Genomic DNA, 14,137 nt, shown 5'->3' with positions numbered 1-14,137 from the left:
AATTCGAGGTAAGTTGTATGTAAATAATACAACTACATTGTTAATGTATGTGTTGAATTATACTTGAATTTAATATAGCATGAATTGCTTGATTGTGGAATTAAGAAAGCATGATAACAATAGAGATAGCAGAGTTCTCATTTGAACCTAGGAAATAAATCGAATATTCTTGCCATGACATAGGGGTTATTGTGTGCTAGTGTAAGACATGTCTGGGACATGCATCGTCCTCGAGACATAAGCCAACGAAAGACATGCCTGGGACATGCATCGGCTACGAGATGATAGTCAGTGTAAGACCATGCCAGGGACTTGGCATCGACACCTTACTCAACAGTTGAGGCTATGGAATATCTGATAGCATTCTGAATGGTTCAATGGTGAAAGTTTTGATTTCTAGTTAATGAGGAAAGTATAACCGTGTTGTGAGTGATACAGGTACCTATTTGGTATGTATAAAATGTGAGCCACATTATATGCTATATGATGTGTATTGAGTATTGATGAGTAAGTTTTGCTTATGCCCACTTGTGTATTATGATACTTGTTGATAAATGGTAAAGTATTGTTGTATAATTATTTATATGGAACTTACTAAGCTTTATGCTTACTCCTTCTCCTTTTCCATTTTCTTATAGTGCCGCCTATCTAGCTCAAGGATCAACTAAAGTTAGAGATATCGATCACACTATCAATTGAAGCATTCGGTATAGTTTGATTTATATTTTTGAATATGGCATGTATAGGGCTTAGACTTTACTGTTTTTATGTCATTGAGAACTGACCAAATGTGTTGGCTTGGGTTAGAAACCCGTCATTTTATATTAAGCCTTGTATGGTGGCAAATATTCCTGTTGAACTACATGTAAAGATGTATTTTCGTAGATGAATAAAATGCATTATTGGAATGTTCCCTATTATAGCTGATTGGTTCGAATAAGTTATCCTTGTATTGGTTTGGTTGTGTAAGTAAGGGTGGAAAATAGGCTTGGTAAATAGCTTTATATTATCCACACGGGTAGACACACAGACGGGTGTCTAGGCCGTGCGTGACACATGGTCTGCCTTACGGACGTGTGGTCCGGCCGTGTGTCCCCTGCACGTAAAAATTCCAAGTCAGTATGCATGATAGTAAACACACGGGTAGAGACACTGTCGTGTGTCTCAGCCGTATGATGGACACAACCTAGCATATGGGCATGTTCCTTGGCCGTGTGGCATTTTTGGGATGCTGATGTCAGAAATAGAATGTCCATGTTTTTACACACGGGCTAAGACACGGGCATGTCATGGCCGTGTGAAGCACACGGGCCAGGGACACGAGTGTGTGCCAGGCTGTGTGAAAACCCCTGTAGGTGTACAATTGGAATTAATTCCACACGGGTGGAGGACATGGGCGTCTCCCTGTATTGCTTAGGCCATGTGTGCCACACGGGCCATCAACAAGCCCATGTTGAAAAAGGCCATACGGGTGTCTTGTCCTTCCACACAGGCATGTGCCTTGTTTCAAAGTCAAATTTTCTATATATGGGTTAAGGGCCCGAGTTGATCTCAAATAGTTCCCAATGGTTGATTTGGGGCTCGTAAGCCCATAATAATAAGTTTAAAGTAGAAATTGTAAAAGTTTTAAATTGGACCGAGCCTTGGTGACTTGTGAACATTTAGATGCATGAGATTGAGTTAGGTAATGCCTCGTACTTCACTCTGGCGTTGGTTATGGGTATGGGATGTTACATTTAGTGGTATTAGAGCTGTGGTTTAGTCAGTTCTTGGACTAGCCTAGCATGAATATGAGTCTAGTTATACATGTCGTAACTGTATACTAATAGTGTGATGACTCCCGAGGATTATAAATTATGTTTTCATATAGTAAATGGATCCTGATAGGGTTACGATGGATGACGTGGAGAGTAATGCGCCGTGTAACATCCCAAAATAGGGCCTAGTCAGAATAGTGGCTTTGGGACCACAAGTCCGACATCAAAATATTTATTTTATGGTTATTATGAAGCCTAGAATATGAATATTTGTATGTGTTAAAATTTCACGAAGAAATTCTAAGTATAAGATGTCCAATTGGAATTAAGGCCTAAATTGAATAAATTGAAAAACTTGGATTCTAGAAGCAATTTGTATGAAATTGCTTTAGATTATGAATTAGAAGGTCTTAGAGATCAATTTTCCCAAATTCTAAATTTTTGGACAAAAATGGGCTTGCATGGATGAAATTTTAAAGAAAGGGCATGAGGGCATTTTGGTCATTAGGTATTTTAATGAAATAAAAAGGGAAATTTTAAAGAAAGGGCATGAGGGCATTTTGGTCATTAGGTATTTTAATGAAATAAAAAGGGAAAAATAAAGCAAAAATATGCTCATCTTCTCCCATAGCTGCCGAAATTTGGAGGACACCATAGCTAGGGTTTCTTCAATTTTCAAGCTCTATAGTAAGTGCTCTCAAGCCCCGTTTTACATGTTCTTTGTATTTTTAAAATCCCGGTAACTTGCTCTCTCCATTTCTACCCATATTTCATGCTAGGGTTCATGTTTGAAAATTTACCCATGCATAAGTTGCTTGTATTTTGATGGATTATGGAGGGATATGAAAGATGAATGTGTATTAAACATCTTTTCCTAGTTGATTTTCATGAGAAACCCTTATAGGGACCATTTTGCAAAAGATGTAAATGTGTGGTAGAAATGAGAAAATAATGAAAAATGTGGGTTGCCATAAGAGAAAAATGTTCGATTAGGCTTGGGTAAGATAGAAATTGCACGTGTTTTATTATATGAGCCTAGGGATTAAATCGTAAAGATGTGAAAAGTTAGGGGCAAAATAGTCATTTGGACCAGGGGTAGGTATTAAACTTGAAATGTGCAATGTGGGGTATTAATGAGTTAATTTTTCTGTTATAGACCCAAATTCTGGAGGTCAATCGTGGTAAAAGCAAGGTTTCGGAATAACCGAAACAAAATCCCAAAAAGAATACCAAGTAAGTTCAGATAAATTAAAGTAAACCCCTAATATACATAATTGTATGATTTATGAATGCATGAGATTTGCATTTATTGAGGGTATGAAAATGCATGAAATGCTCATTTGGTAATGACTTGTTGATAACTGTCTCGGTTGAGGTTAAAAAGGGAATTCGATGGATAAACCATGTTTTATATGTGAATTGAGATCCTACATGTGTTGCAGTAAGGATTTAGCCCGGAGGGGTAATCTGTGATCTCAAATATGGAAAAGAATCTAGCCCGGACGGGTGTTCCTTGAATGATCGAGCCTCCCAAAGAATATATGTGCACTGGATTTAGCCCAGATGGGTAATCTGAATTGGGTCTGAATTTAGCCTGGACTGGTAATTCAAATCCGAGCTCACTAAGGGTGTTTGTCATTATAAGGGATTTAGCCTAGACTGGTAATCCCGACATCACCTTACAGGTTCATATAATGGGTGATTTAGCTTAGATTGGTAATCCTGCCATATGATGCGGGGTTCGCGGGAGTGCATATATGTGAAATGATCATTCGTCAGAATTGACGGATAATGGGTATTCCATCGAGATTTTCTAGAAACTCAACGAGATTAACATGGGATATATATATGTGAATGAAATGTTGAATGATAAGCTCATTTAGTTAAATTACATGATACATGATTATGTGACTAACTCATTGATTGAGTGCATGTGATAGGAAGTCATTTCATAACGGATGATTTCATGAATTAAGTATGGATGTATGCTAATTACTCGATAGCTTTACTTTTCGGTTATTCGAGCTTACTAATCATGAAAATGCTTACTCCCTCTCTTTTTCCTATTTTACAGAGCTCGAGGACTCATAAAGATTGGAAGACGGTTGGAGAAGCAACACATTATCAGCTAGTCAAGCTTTGGTATAAAGACACTTCTATTTTGTTAATGGCATGTATAGAGCTCTGAGTATTTTGTCATATGTGTCATTTGAATTACCGAATGAAGGCATGTAAAGATGCATTCATCTTTTTGTATAAGGCCATGAAAATTGGCATATTTAAAAGTAGGTTATGATCTGCCTCTATATGCTTGTTTATGCTCTATTATGATGGGTCGCTACAAGTGGCAATGAGTTCAAAAACGAGCCAAATTTTGAATGTGCTACAATCACATAAGAACCCATAAATACTAGATGGGAAATAACCTTTTTGTATGAAACCAATGATACGAGGTTTCCATACAACTATTTTCATTAAGATTATTTACAAGCGTAAAATTATGTTTTCTCTCGAACTTGATAACCACTGGGCACAAGTAGTAGAAAGGGGTGACTAAAGGCTTGGAAAATAGCCTAATAAAGTCCACATAGTTGGACACACGGGCGTGTGTCTAGGCCGTGTGTGACACACGATTCCCTCCCATGGGCGTGTGCTATGGCCGTGTGTCCCCTGCACTTAAAATTTTAGCTCAAAGTTGTGCACGGGTAGGCCACACGGGCGTGCGCCATGGCCGTGTTAAAATGACAGTGTCGTCCACGGGTAGGCAGTACGGGCGTGTTCCAAGGCCGTGTTGATAAGTCAGTGTTGCCCACGGTTGAAGGGCATGGGCGTGCCCCGAGATACACGGGCGTGTGAGTCCACACGACCCACCTACATGGGCGTGTGTCCCTTTATGTTAAGGAAAATTTTTTGAGGATTCCCAGGTTAATTGAACATGCCCATATTTGTCCCGCATTGCTTTCCGATATGTTATAGGTCTCGAAGGCCTCTACAAGGGACGAGATGTTCATGATTGAAAGGTTTTAAATTCAAATGAAATTTTGTGATCCAAATTAGTATACTGAAAGTGTAAAGTTTCGGTAATGCCTCGAGCCCTGTCCGGGTGTTGGATTCGGGCTAGGGGTGTTACACGCCGGCTCCCGCTGAAGGGACCACGCCAGTTGAGAGTGAGCCTGTGACTATGGGCCAAGGCAGAGGGGCTAAAGAAGCCTATCTCCGAATGATGAACGCTTGGTACACGGAGTACGTTTGTATGAATCCAAACACTACCTCCCCCACCTCTTCCGATTTCTCAGTATGCCCCTGTAGCTCCGCAAGGTGTGGGCATAATTAGGAGAAAGAAGCCTCTAGTAGACAAGATTCAGAAACAAGGGGATGAGGAATTTTGGGCTAACATAGATGACGACCCGGAGAAAGAAGAGTTTTGGTTAGAGAATACCATCAGGGTATTTGATGAACTGTTGTGCACGCCTGAGAAGTGCGTGAAGTGTGTCGTATCGCTCTTGTGAGATTCAGCTTACTAGTGGTGGAACACACTCGTGTCTGTGGTACCAAGAGAGAGAATAACTTGGGAATTTGTCCAAGAAGAGTTCCAAAAGAAGTACATTAGCCAAAGGTTCATAGACCAGAAAAGGAAGGAATTTCTAGAGTTGAAACAAAGTAATAAGACTGTGACGGAATATGAACGAGAGTTTGTGAAACTTAGCAAATACGCATGGAAGTGCGTGTCCTCAGAAGCCGCTATGTGCAAAAGGTTTGAGGATGGTCTAAATGAGGATATCCGAGTATTTGTTGGCATTTTAGAGCTAAGGGAATTTGTGGTGCTCGTTGAGAGAGCATGCAAAGCAGAAGAGTTGGTTAAAGAAAGGAGGAAGGCAACTATTGAGTCGTGGGACTCAAAGAAGACAGATGGGGAAATTACACCAGACCTCATCCAAGAGATCGAAGGAATTCACTACCCAATCAAATGCTTCGGAAGGGTTTTCTAATAGGAACAAGAACCGGTAGAACGCAACTTCTAGAGCCCAGACCACTTCTGTTACAAGCATCGGTAGTGCTTGGCCAAATAGGCCAAAATGTTTGCAATGTGGTAGACGCCATTTCAGTAAGTGCCGAGGCAAAGAAAGAAGGTGTTTTAAATGTGGGTCACTGGACCATTTCATCCGAGACTGTCCTAAGTTAGAAGAGGGAGAGAAAAAGCAAGAAGTAAAGGAAAGTAGTACTCCATTGTGGGGTAGTCCACGAAAGAACCCGGGAAGCGGGGCTTCTAGAAGAGGTACACCAAGAGATGCTGCAATAAGGTCCGAGGGCAGAACGCCTGTAAGGACGTACGCTATTCGTGCCCGTGAAGAGGCAGAGTCTCCCGACGTGATCACAGGTACCTTTTCTATCGATGAAATATCTGTTGTTGCTTTAATTGACCCGGGGTCTACCCACTCTTATATTTGTATGGAATTAGAACCTCGTATGAGCATGATAGTAGAGTCCACTGAGTTTGTGTAAAAGTATCCAACCCTTTAGGCAGACATGTGCTAGTAGACCAACTGTGTAGAAATTATCCTTTGACAATCGAGGGTCATTGTTTTCCGGCTAACTTGATGTTATTGCCGTTTAATGAATTTGATGTAATCCTTGGGATGGATTGGTTGACTTCTCATAGTGTTGTAGTGGACTTTGGGAGAAAAGTTATTGAGTTGAAATATGAAGACGGGAATATTCTTCGGGTTGGACCAGATGAATCAGATGAATTGCTTGTAATAATATCGTCCTTGACTGTTAAGAAATATTTGAGAAAAGGATATAAAGCTTACCTAGCTTTTTTGCTTAATACTCAAGTATCTGAATTGAAGATAGAATCAGTACCAGTGGTTTGTGAGTTTACAGATGTGTTTCCGGAGGAATTACCCGGATTACCTCTAGCTAGGGAAGTTGAATTTGGTATCGAGTTGGTCCTTGGAATGGCATCTATCTCGACCGCTGCATATAGAATGACCCCAACAAAGTTGAAAGAGTTGAAATTACAGCTGCAAGAGTTGATAAAGGTTTTACGAGACCTAGTTATTCATTCTGCGGTGCACCAGTGTTGTTTCTGAAAAAGAAAGATGGGTCGATGAGGTTATGTATCGACTATAGACAGCTCAACAAGGTAACTGTGAAGAACAAGTATCCTTTTCCAAGGATCGACGATTTCTTCGATCAGCTGGAGGGAACCACAGTGTTTTTTAAGATTAATTTGAGGTCCAGATACTACCAGTTAAGAGTGAAAGAGCAAGATGTACCGAAGATAAAGAGCAAGATGTACCGAAGACTGCATTTCGGACGAGATATGAGCATTATGAGTTCCTCGTCATGCCCTTTGGTTTGACTAATGCCCCGACGGTGTTTAAGGATTTGATGAATCGCATTTTTTAGTCCTATCTGGATAAGTTTGTATTGGTCTTTATTGATGACATACTGATTTACTCGCGTGATGAGGGTGAGCATGCGGAGCATTTGAGAACAAACTTTGAGAGATAAGCAGTTTTATGCCAAGTTCAGTAAGAGCGAATTTTGGCTTAAAGAGGTCAGATTTCTAGGAGACATTGTGCCGGGTGATGGGATCAGAGTTGACCTAAGAAAAATCTCGACTATTGTTGAATGAAAACTGCTGAAGAATGTGACAGAGGTCCGAAGCTTTTTGGGTTTGGCCGGATATTATAGATGATTTGTAAATGGATTCTCTATGATAGCTACATCGATGACAAGGTTGTTGCAAAAATATGTCAAGTTCGAATGGACAGAAAAATGCCAACAGAGTTTCGAGAAATTAAAGGCTTTGTTGACCGAAGCCCCAGTTTTAGTGCAACCAAAGTCGGGCAAGGAGTTTCTGATTTATAGCGACTCCTCCTTGAATGGTTTAGGGTGCGTGCTTATGTAAGAGGGTAAGGTCATAGCTTGCACTTCGAGACAGTTAAAGCCACATGAGAAAAATTACCCGACATATGATTTAGAGTTGGCTGCCATCGTGTTCGCATTGAAGATTTGGAGACACCATTTGTATGGTGAGACATGTCGAATATTTACCGATCACAAAAGTCTCAAATATTTGATGACTCAAAAGGAGTTGAATATGTGGCAACGACGATGGTTAGAGCTAATAAAGGATTATGAGTTGGTGATTGACTATCACTCGGGCAAGGTAAACTTGGTCGTCGATGCCTTGAGTAGAAAGTCTTTATTTGCATTGAGAGCAATGGATGCCCAACTGGCTTTATTAGATGATGGTTCAGTTCTAGTAGAGTTGAGAGCTAGACCGGTATTTCTCCAAGAGATCCTGAGGCTCAGAAAGATGATAAGGAGTTGCAAGCTAAGAAGACTCAATGTAAGACGAAAAATGAATTTCAATTTCATATTGGTTTTGATGAATGTTTAATGTTCAAAAATAGAGTTTGTGTACCTAAGGGCAATGAGCTTATTCAGAAGATTCTGTGAGAGGCACATAATGGTTGTTTGTCCGTCCACCTGAGCAGTGTAAAAATGTATAACGACCTAAAGAAAATATATTGGTGGTCGGGGATTAATAGAGATATTTCAGAGTTCGTTTCCAAGTGTCTTGTGTGTCAACAAGTGAAGGCTGAACACCAAGTACCTTCGGGTCTACTTCAGCCTATAACGGTTCCAGAGTGGAAGTGGGATCGGATTACCATGGATTTTGTGACGAGCTTGCCGGTAACCCCGAAGAAAAAGAATGCTGTTTGAGTCATTTTGGATAGGTTAACAAAGTCTGCATATTTTATACCAGTGCGTACCGACTACTCCTTTGAAAGATTAACTAACTTGTACATTTCTAAGATTTTGAGGCTACATGGAGTGCCTTTGTCGATTATTTCGGATAGAGACCCGAGATTTACCTCAAGGTTTTGGAAAAAATTGCAAGAGGCATTGGGGACAAAGTTGAGTTTTAGCATGGCATATCACCCACAAACCGACGGCCAGTCGGAAAGAGTGATTCAGATTTTAGAAGACATGTTGCGGTGTTGTGTTCTTGAATTTCAAAGCATCAGGAAAGGTACTTACCATTGATTGAATTCGCCTACAGCAACAGTTATTAGACAAGTTTGAAAATGGCACCTTATGAGGCTTTGTATGGGCGAAAGTGTTGAAAGCCCTTATATTGGAATGAACTCAGAGAGAGTCAAATTCACGGAGTTGATTTAATTAAAGAGACTGAAGAGAAAGTTAAAGTGATTCATGACTGTTTGAAGGCTGTTTCGAATAGACAGAAATCCTATGCAGATTTAAAACGTAAAGAGATCGAATTTCAAGTGGGTGATCAAGTGTTTTTGAAAACATCCCTGTAGAGGAAAGTCCTTAGATTTTGTAGAAGAGGCAAGTTGAGTCCTTGTTTTATAGGACCATATGAGGTTATCGAGAGAGTAGGATCAGTTGCCTATCGATTGGCTTTTCCACTAGAATTGGAAAAGATTCACGATGTATTTCATGTGTCCATGATACGCTGATATAGATCAGACCCTTCGCACGTGATTGCACCGACAGAGGTTGAGATTCGTCCAGACATGACTTATGGCGAAAAGCCAATAAGATATTGGCTCGAAAAGTCAAACAGTTAAGAAATAAGATTATTGCACTCATGAAAGTTTTATGGCATAGACATGGAGTCGAGGAAGCCACATGGGAACCCGAGGAGACTTTGAGAGATCAATACCCAAACTTATTCACCAGTAAGATTTTCAGGGACAAAAATCCCTAAGGGGGAGAAATGTAATAGCTAGATTTAGGGCCTAATCAGAATAGTGGTTTCAGGACCACAAATTTGAAGTTAGATAAATTATTTTTTTATTATTTAGATGTTATAACATGTTTTTAAGAGTGCATGAAAATTTTGGTGAAGTAATTTTAACGTTTGTGAGTCCAATTGCGTAAAAGGACTAAATTGCTAAAGTGTAAAAGTCCTAATTTGATAGCTAAAAGTGTCGAATAGCTAGAGAATAAATTTTGGGGGTCTTTGAAGGGCAATTAGACCCTTTTAAAAGAGCTTGGCTGGCCATGAGACAATGAAGGGTGAATGATCATAATGTTAGGTAAGTGATCTCATGTTATGTGATAAAATAATACCTAAGCCTAGCTACTATCTTTTTCTTTCATTCTCTCTTCATTCTCACCAATTTTTCAGCCATTGTTAAGGGTTTGAAAGCTTAAAAATTTCAGCAAACTTTAAGCCTTCACAAGTAAGTGATTTTCCAACCCTTTGTTGAACATTTTTGTACTTTTGAAATCCTTGAAGCATGAGGTTTCAAATGAGGGTACTATTTTGCAAAATGATTAAGAGTGTAAGGTTTTACCATGAAAGGGTTTGTAATGTTTGCTGAGTTTTTATGGAAGAAAATAAGTCTTGGGGGTCTTATATCCAACTTTTGTGAAAGGTGTTAGCATGAAAACACCTAAAGGGACCATTTTGCACAAGTTGTAAAATAGATGTTAAATATGCGAAATAGGGAGAATTTGGAGTTGTTATAAGAGTGGAAAGGGTTTGGCTAGGCTTAAGGTGTGAAGTAATTCAATAAAAATTAATTTTCGAGCTTAGGGGTAAAATGGTCATTTTGCAAAAGTCTAGGGGAAAATTGGTCATTTTATCCCATGATGAATTTAAGAGTGCCTAGATTGATAAAGTGACTAAATAAGTACATTTTGTTATTATAGATCAAGAAATACCAGATCCAAATCTAGACCGCCGGAAAGCCAAGCAAATCGACTAAATCGACTAGTTGCCACATTTTGTAATCCGAGGTAAGTTGTATGTAAATAATACAACTACATTGTTAATGTATGTGTTGAATTGTACTTGAATTTAGTGTAGCATGAATTTCTTGATTTTGGAATTGAGAAAGCATGATGATAATAGAGATAGTAGAGTTCTTGTTTGAACCTAGGAAATAAATCGGATATTCATGCCATGACATAGGGGTTATTGTGAGCTAGAGTAAGACATGTTTAGGACATGCATCGGCCATATTATGAGAGCCAGTGTAAGACCATGTCTGGGACATGGCATCGGCATTGAGACGAGTGCTAGTGTAAGACATGTCTGGGACATGCATCAGTCTCGAGACGTAAGCTAGTGAAAGACATGTCTGGGACATGCATCAGCTACGAGATGATAGTCAGTGTAAGACCATGTCCAGGACATGGCATCGACTTGAGATATGAGCCAGTGTAAGACCATGTCTGGGACATGGCATCGACACCTTACCCCACGTTTGAGGCTATGGAATATCCGATAGCATTCCGAATGGTTCAATGGTGAAAGTTTTGATTTCTAGTTAATGATGAAAGTATAACCATGTTGTGAGTGATACCGGCACCTATTTGGTATGTATAAAATGTGAGCCACATTATACACCATATGATGTGTATTGAATATTGATGAGTAAGTTTTGCTTATGCCCACTTGTTGATGAATGGTAAAGTATTGTTGTATAATTATTTATATGCAATTTACTAAGCTTTATGCTTACTCCCTCTCCTTTTCCCTTTCTTATAGTGCCGCCTATCTAGCTCAAGGATCAACTGAAGTCAGAGATATTGATCACACTATCAATCAAAGCATTCTATATAGTTCTATTTATATTTTTTAATATGCCATGTATTGCGCTTAGACTTTACTACTTTTGTGTCATTGAGAACTAGCCAAATGTGTTGGCTTGGGTTAGAATCCCGTCATTTTGTATTAAGCCTTGAATGGTGGCAAATATTCATGTTGATCTATATGTAAAGATGTATTTTTGTATATGAATAAAATGCATTATTGGAATGTTGCCTATTATGGCTGATTGGTTTAAATAACTTATCCTTGTATTGGTTTGGTTGTTTTTGTGTAGGTTGTGGCAAATAGGCTTAGTAAATAGCCTTATATTTTCCACACAGGTAGACACACAGGCATATGTCTAGGCCGTATGTGACTCATGGTCTGCCCTACGGGCGTGTGGTCCGACCGTGTGTCCCCTGCACGTAAAAATTACTAGTCAGTATGTATGATAGTAAACACATGGACAGAGACACGGCCGTGTGTCTCAGCCGTGTGATGGACAAGGCCTAGCACATGTACATGTGCCTTGGCCGAGTGGCATTTTGAGGATGCTGACGTCAAAAACAGAATGTCCATGTTTTTACACACGAGCTAGGACACGGGAGTGTCATGGCCGTGTGAAGCACACAGGCCAAGGACACGAGCATGTGCTAGGCCGTGTGAAAACCCTTGTAGGTGTACAATTAGAATTAATTCCACATGGATGGAGGACATGGACGTGTCCCTATATTGCTTAGGCCGTGTGTGCCACACGGGCCATCAACACGCCCATGTTGAAAAAGGCCACACGGGCGTGTTGTCCTTCCACATGGGCATGTGCCTTGTTTCAAAGTCAAATTTTCTATATATGGGTTAAGGGCCCGGGTTGATCCCGAATAGTTCCCAATGGTCAATTTGGGGCTCATAAGCCTATAATAATATGGTTAAAGTAGAAATTGCAAAGTTTTTAATTGGACCAAGCCTGTGTGACTTGTGAACATTTGGGTGCAAGAGATTGAGTTAGGTAATGCCTCGTACTCTGTTCCGACATTAGTTATGGGTATGGGGTGTTACAATTTGTGTCTCGTACTATGAGATAAATAGATTTTAGTGAACAAAGGTTGAAGCTGTCAAACAGCGAAACAGGGGAGACTTTGAATAACAAACTATACTTATTGGCTAGACCAAAAATTCTAGAAATTTTATTATAAGAAGATAAATGAGTCTAGTTTCAGGAAAAATTAACGGATCTTAATTTAGAGTTCCGTAGCTCCAGATATAAATAAATTTGTAACTACGACTCGAGAAAATAGCTTAACCAGAATATGAGTAAAAGTGTCATTATGGTTGATTGCCTAAGGAAACATGTTGTTTTAATGCTTATTATTTTCATATGAGCTTAATAAGCTTTAAGCTTACTCCCTCCTCTCCATTTCTTTGGTGTTGTCAGGTTGGCTCGAGGTTGAAGATCGTCGGAGGCAGCATCACACTGTCAAGCTATCAACTCCAGAGTATTGTCATACTTGTATTAAACACTTTTAAATGAGTGGCATGTATAAGGACTAGTTTTAATATTAGATGTTGTTATGATTAGCCAATTGTATCGGCTTATATTGATCTATTGTATATAGCCATGATATGTGGCTTATTATGGTTATGGCTTGTAAGCCTAATTATTCCTGCTATGGGTTAATGCATGTCATGTGATTATAATTGGTTGCTATGAATAATTAGTATAACACATGTATACGATGAATGCCCTTGAACCATTCGAGGTGGTCGTGGCCATGGGATGAATATGTGTCCTGGTAGTAAGTTGATAATGATTAAACATGGACAATTTTAGAATGTGTAGAGATTAAGTGCTGGGTAATAAACACTTGTAAGACAACATGCAAATTATTTAATTGAATCTTTCTCAAGGCCGATTAATCATTAAATTGATGCTATAATTTGAGTCCATGATGTGCAAAGTATGGGAAAGAATTAAGGACATAAGGCTTGGAAAATAGCCTAAGTATTGGCGACACGGGCAGAGACACGACTATGTGTCTCAACTGTGTGGAGGACACGGTCTAGGACGCGGGCGTGTGGCTTGAGCGTGTAGATCAATTTGTTTGGCTGACGTCATAAACAGAGAGTTACACGGGCTGAGGACACGGACGTGTCCCAAGCCACACGGACGTGTGTGACCACAAGGCCCAACCCACACGGGCGTGTGACTCTCTAAAGCAAGAAAATTGGTTAAGTTGCCCAAAAATATTCAAAGTTCTCAGTTTAGTCCCGAACCACCTCGATGTATGTTATAGGCTTCGAAGGCCTATATAAGGGGCGATATACATGTGTTTGAGATGTTTTAATTTTGGACAAAAATTTTATGGCCCAATTTTGCATGTTGTGAATGTTTAAGTCCGATAACGCCTCGAACCCTGTCCCGACGTCGGATACAGGTAAGGGGTGTTACAATTAGAAACTGCCCGAATATATCTATGTTTTTTTACCATCAAAAGGAAAGATGAGCCAGAGGAATATCCCATGAAGCTTGGTGCGATCATGAGTAGAAGCGATACCTAAAGGGATAAACTGAGTGATAAGTAGCCAATGAAGTGCTGCTTTTATAATGGTCCACATAGGATGCAAAACTGTCTAGAGTGAGTTAAGCCATCTGCAACCAGTAAAGGGGAAGAAGCGGAGCTTGATTAGAGGAAGACGTCGAAGTTTAATCCAATGGTACTCACTCATGTGAAGAGGAATAGTCAGGAGGTAGGGTTAATGTTTGTGGAAATCAACATCGCAAGTCAGAAAATAAGTTCTC

Source organism: Gossypium hirsutum, chromosome A08 (assembly GCF_007990345.1).
Source record: "Gossypium hirsutum isolate 1008001.06 chromosome A08, Gossypium_hirsutum_v2.1, whole genome shotgun sequence".
NCBI lineage: Eukaryota > Viridiplantae > Streptophyta > Magnoliopsida > Malvales > Malvaceae > Gossypium > Gossypium hirsutum.
This window is presented reverse-complemented; position numbering follows the sequence as displayed.